The sequence below is a fragment of the Vicugna pacos genome, chromosome 12 (assembly GCF_048564905.1).
Source record: "Vicugna pacos chromosome 12, VicPac4, whole genome shotgun sequence".
In the NCBI taxonomy this organism is placed as follows: domain Eukaryota; kingdom Metazoa; phylum Chordata; class Mammalia; order Artiodactyla; family Camelidae; genus Vicugna; species Vicugna pacos.
In genome coordinates this window covers 19,250,975-19,256,974 of record NC_132998.1, presented here as the reverse complement: position 1 = coordinate 19,256,974, position 6,000 = coordinate 19,250,975, and the positions used below count along the sequence as shown (strand labels likewise).

Genomic DNA, 6,000 nt, shown 5'->3' with positions numbered 1-6,000 from the left:
TCTGTCAAATCTCCCAGAGCAGATGGTCCCTTCAAGGAAGCTCTGGAAAGTGCTGGGTGTCTGGTTCTGCCTGGCCCCTCCCTTCCTCTTGGGGGTCTTAAATGACAGGTCCTCAAATCACTTTCCCCCCTCCTGGGGTCATTGATCCGGTGGCGGCAGGGTTTGGTTCCAGGGACTGCAGAAACCCTTTGCGGTTGGGTCTAGCCGCTACCCGGGTCCGCAGCGAGCCCGGGTCCTGAAGTGAGAGTGACATCCCGCTAGTCCAATCAGAGGTGTGGGTCTCTCTCTGGCGCCCGCCCCGCTTTCCCCGCGGACCCAATAACCGCTCTTAAAGGCCCGGCTTCTGCTGTCAGGCAGCCTGGGTGGGCTCCGCCGAGGCGAGGAGGGGCGCTGGGTGGGGAGATGCGCTCCCAGGTGTTTGCAGCGGAAGTGGAAAACCTGTAGGTTATGGTCCAGCCGTGCCGCGCCGAGGCGAGCAGGAGCGGGGAACAGGTAGGAAGCAGGACATTTCCCCCTTTTTTGCAGACAGAATAAAGAATGCGTATTTTTCTGCTGCCTTCGCCTCCCTCCCCCTTCCCCGAGCCCCGCCTCGCCCTCGTCACCCCCAGACCTCCTGTGGCGGCCGCAGCGCGCGTCAGGGGGTGCGGCGGGAAGGACTGGGTGCAGGGCGTGTGGGTGCCGGGAAGGAGGGGTGCGGGATGCCGGAGCCCGGGCTGACAGGCAGGGCAGGGCAGGGCGGCGGTGCCCTCGGGGAGGGGACCGAGCTCCCCGCTCCGTCTCTTCAACTTTCCTCTCCGAGGCTGAGGCCGCCGCCGCCGCGGGCGACTCGCCCAGGGGATGCCATGTCGACCTGGCAGGGGAGGGTCTCGGGGAGCCGACATGTCACAGCCGGGAGCCCGCGGGTCTTCCCAAACCCAGAAGAGCCTCTGCGCCTCCCAGCCTGTCCGCACGCACTGGTTTCCCCTCTCCTGCCTTCCTCTAGACTCTAGCACAACCCCGAAAAAACTGAGAATGATCGCGCTGAGGGGAAGAGGGACCTGTCTGTTCCCTGCCCCCTCGGTTAAGAACTAGCTCCCTTCGGGAGCTGGGAGTGGGAAAAGCCCTGCAACTCGCGGGGCATTTCTCCATTAATTATATCTCTCTCCACTGGGGAGACGCGGGCCCTTCTCCCCTGTCTGCGGCAGTCGGAGGTGGGGAGAGATGAGGAAGGCTTGGCCTCTTCTCTCCTAGCCTGGCGTAAATCTGTTGGAAACCACCTTCTCGCCTAGTTTCTAAAAGATGGGCTTATCCGCGAGGATTCCCAGGGAGTCAAGTAATTGCGCCGGGATGGGCTCCCAGCGGCTGCAAGTCAGCCTCCCTGGGTGACCGCATCTGGGTAGTAGGTGCTGGCTTAGTGCTGGTTCCTGCCGGAGTCAGATTGCTGGAAGCAGTAAGCAGAAGAATTGCAGAGAAATGCGACGCTGCATCACTCTCAGGGACTGATGACACCCTGCTTTGAAAATCACTGAAAAATTCGGGTGATGGGAAGGAGGGAGAACGGGGAGCTGCAACCTCTTCTCATTTATTCATGACACATCCAGCATGGGCATTTGTACGCGTACTTGTGTGTGCACATCTCCAAGGTGGAGCTATATATAGCTCCTGCACACCCAGCCCTGTTTGCCTGCTGCTGAGCAGACTGCCTTGGCCTTCTGAAGCAATCTGGAAGCACTGAGTGGGAGGCGAAAGAGGGAATCAGATTCTCCATTGGGGGAAAAGCCAGAGAGGATGGACTCAGGCTGAGGAAACCTTGCATTAAATAATATTTATGTGATGCTCACGCAGATCAATATTTCCAAATGTTATTTTGTAATACATTCTTAGAGTGCTAGTTGATCTTTATGCATTTCCGTGCGTTTTTCAGCTTCACAGTGTCCACATGAACCTGAGATATAGCACGCATCAAGTAAATATGAGTCATATCTGGGATATTTTATTAAACGCCTAATGGTTTGCTTATGCCTGTACCTTTGTTGCTTGGTGGTAAATTTATTTGGGTAGCAACATTCGGGAATCTAGGGGAAAAGGATCCACCTATTTTATAGGATATAGAACTAAGGAATCTTTAGAACCTTTGCAGGTAATTTTGATGTATTTCTTTGCACATATTTTACTTGTGGACCTGGTATTTAAACTTGTGTTGCTGTTTTATATCATATCGATTTGTACTACATGGGCTTTCTTTTATAGATTTATGTGCATTTATTGTCCCCATTGCCTGGAATTATTTAATCTTGAATTATTTAATTGAATTATTTAATCCCACTTTCTTAGGTGAGAAAACTAAGATTTCGAAGACAAGTAATTCGCTTGAATTTCCCCCCAAATCCACTATTTCAACCCTAATATTCCAACAACCTGCTATGCAATAAATCCTCCAATAGAATACTTCAGTTTCCCATGGTTTTGGGTTCTGATGACGAAATTTGATCAATATTGATACCACTAACAGTATAGGCCAAGGTTATTCCGTTATTCTGACACTCAGTCTTATTTTGTTGCTTAACCATTATGAGTATGTCTGATTTGTCTTCTAATTAGGCAGTAGGTACTTTGCACAAAAAGACCATGACCTGTACGTTTGTATACACCACACTGAGCACAGTTCTGAGTAGGCTCAATGATTCTTACTGAAGGATCATCGTAAGGAATTGTTTGGATGAATGCAGCAATGATGCTGGGTAATCTATTTACTGATAGAAGGCTATGTTTTGGGAACTACTTTCGGAAACTTCCGTTGGCTCTTTTATCTCCCCATGAGGAGGAATGGACAACTTGAAGTGCTTCTACATCTTTTCACAGAATGATTCTCTTTTCCAGTAGGGGTTATGTCTATGTACAAGTTATACGATATATTCTCTCATACCTTCTTCCCCTCGAAGCCAGATTGAAAGATAGACAATCCATATTTCTCCACAAAACATGCCATGCTATGTGTCTTTTTAAAAGAAACCAACAAGATCCACCTGTTTCTTCAGTTCCCCGTGGTTTTTGGTTCTGGTGACAAAATATGATCAATATTGATACCACTAACAGTAAAGGCCAAGGTTATCCAGTTATTCAGACACTTAGTCTTATTTTGTTGCTTAACCATTACTTGTATGTCTGATATTGAATTGGCCATGATCTGTGTCATACCAAGAACCCCTCCTCTTTATCAGTAAGCTCTTCTTCAAGTCCAATGTTTGTCCTTTTACAGCTGTATTGTTCCTTTTTCTTCCCTCTGGTCTGCCATTTTCCGTATTGCTCATCACCCTCTTGAAATTTTACTTCTTGGTATCACAATAATATGATGTCATAAATATTCTCTTACTTTTTATGACCCATCTTTCTTTGTGGCCCTCTTATCTCCTCTTCCTGCTCCTGGCTTTCAAACTAATCCCCTAAATTGATCACAATTTTATTGGAAATAGAATTCTCCTTTTGCATTTCCATTCCTAATCTCTTGTCCATTAGTCATTTCCACATACTATTGTGGCGGCGAAGATCACAGTCTTTGGAAGAAGCCTAGATGTGCTAATATTTATATATTATTCAGCAGATATGTGAGTCTCAGTAAGTCAATTAGAAATTAAAATAACACTGACCTCAGAGTTTCTTTCTGGCATACTTTTTGAGTATTAAATGAGATAATGCATGTAACACATTTCAAATTGGTATTGGTCCTTAGTAATCACTCATAAACAATAGCTATTAACAGCAATGATAATGTATGTAGTGAAAACCCTTTTCTTGCTTTTCCCCCATCAATAGTCATCACCCTTAAACAGGCTTTTAGCAAAGGATGCTGCAATTTTCTAGACTTTTCTGATTTGTGATCAGTTTTTTTTTTAGACCTCCTTTTCTTTACCTCCAAATGCCAACCATCTATTCAGTAACTAATTTACTAATTTCTGTTCTCAACCTAATGTATATCTTTCTGTTTTCCTTAACACCAGTTTCATCTGTCATCGCATGCCTCCATTAGTACAGTTATCAAATCTCCCAGTGTAGAGTTCCTCTGCTTTAATCTAAGGTGACACATTTTATTACTGGTATAATGCATTTTTAATGTCCCTTATTGATTTGACTCTGCTTTGAAACTTTCACTGTGCTTTACTTTGTATCTTAAAGATCACAGACTTTGGAGCAAAAATACTTGGGTTCAAATCCTGAGAAAAGGACTTACCAGTTGTGTGAACTTGGAAACGTAGCAGGTAGAGGATGGGACATTATATCACTGTGGTTGTCTGAATGACTTATTGTGTATAATTGTATTTGAAAGTATATCCTTTTACTACTACATTTAAATAACATTTTTATGATTATAAGGAAATCCAGGATCATTCAAGAAAAACTGGAAATAAAAGATAATTTCATCATGTACAAAGATTCACTCTCAACCTTCTAGCTTTATTTCTATAAATATGCATAAGTATTTTAAATTTACAGATTTGAAATTAGAGTGAATATTCATTTTGGCATTCAGCTTTCTTCTCACTTAACATCATACCATAAATATTCATGCATTTCATTTAATATTCGTACTAACCATAGTATTTATGGCTGCCAAATATTCTTTTATATAGAGTCATTAGATAACTTCCAGTTTTTCATGCTCATTGAAATGAACATAAATATACATTAATCTTTACCCTTCTGACCATTTCCTTACAATAACTTATTTACTGGAGCAAACGTATAATATTTCCAGACTCCTAATGCTTATAGCCAAATTGCCCTGGCAAAAAATTTGTCTGCAAATTGATAGTCAGTATAAACTGATTTGGCAGTATTCGCATTAACACTTGGTATTGTGGTTAAAACAATTGTGACTGTTTTGATAGTAGAAATTATGTATCTAGTTATTCTTTGAGTTGTGTTTCTGTGATCTTGGATGAGTTTGAGAAATATTTTCATCTCTCAAAACTGTTTACCTGCACTTTGGGTTTCTTAATTTGTGGATTTCATTTGACTGTTTCTTTATTAGAATATTCATACTTTTTTTCATATAACAAGAACTCTGCTGTATACTGTGAAAATTTTCCTCACCTTGTTTTTTGCATTTTATTTTTTATGTGTTTGAACTTACAGAAATGTGTAACCTTGCTGTACTTGAATCTATAAATCTACTTGCAGTAAAATCTCCCTTTGCTTAAATGCTCAGAAAACTTCCTGCTGACAAAGAATTGAATATAAAGACATGCATTTGAAGGGGTTATTACTGAACTTCTTTCCACCTTTGAAGTGGGATTTGGCTTATATGTATCATGTATCTCTATGTGGAATGGCTCCTGACGACATATAAAATACACTCTCAGTCTGTTGAGACCCCGTTATTATTTCCGTGGCTTTCCCATGAAGGGAACAGTACCTTAATTCTTTCTGAGCTGCTATTGTCCATTTCAAAAGTGCCACAGGGCAAAATGTCCTATGGAAGATATTAATGACCAGGTTACTCAGCTAGAGCGGGGCACATTGTTTGCACAATTATCTGAATGACTCAGGCACTAAATCTGCTTTTGCCAGGATTATCCAGATGGTCCTTAATTCACTGGATAATTGCTCACCCCTGTACTTGATTTTGATGATGTAGACCTGACTGTGTCATGGCTTTTTCTGCACCGTTTTATTTGTTACCATTCTCTAAATGCTTAGGGTTTGTTGCATTTGTTTCTTTTAATAAGAAGCCGTTTCCACAGCCGTTAAGAGCACGTCTTTTGGAGTTACGCTGTTTTGCATGAAAAACAAGCTCCACCAGTTACAAACTGTGTGATTCGGGGCAAATTACTTAATTTCTTTAAGCCTTTGTTTCCTGGGTAGGAAATGAGAATATTCAGAGGTCAGTGTCCCTACTTCAGTCCCTCTCTCCTAGTCATCTTCTTGAGAACACTCTCTACATTATAATCAGAGTTATCTTCTAAAACCAGTCTCATCAGTGCCTCCCCTGCTGAAAATTTTCGATGGAGCTTTCTCTCTCTC

General features: G+C 42.8%; 1 protein-coding gene across 3 annotated transcripts in view; it reads left to right on the top strand.

Annotated features, from left to right (window-relative positions):
- Positions 1–338: 338 nt before the first annotated feature.
- Positions 339–6,000, top strand: part of CNTN1 (contactin 1) — a 284,008-nt gene continuing 278,346 nt past the window's right edge. For 2 of the 3 annotated variants that reach the window (XM_006202860.4, XM_006202863.4), the window contains exon 1: positions 339–492. The gene's annotated coding sequence lies outside the window, so the exon portion shown is untranslated. The remainder of the gene's footprint in view (positions 493–6,000) is intronic. The other variant, XM_072972986.1, reaches the window with a different exon arrangement.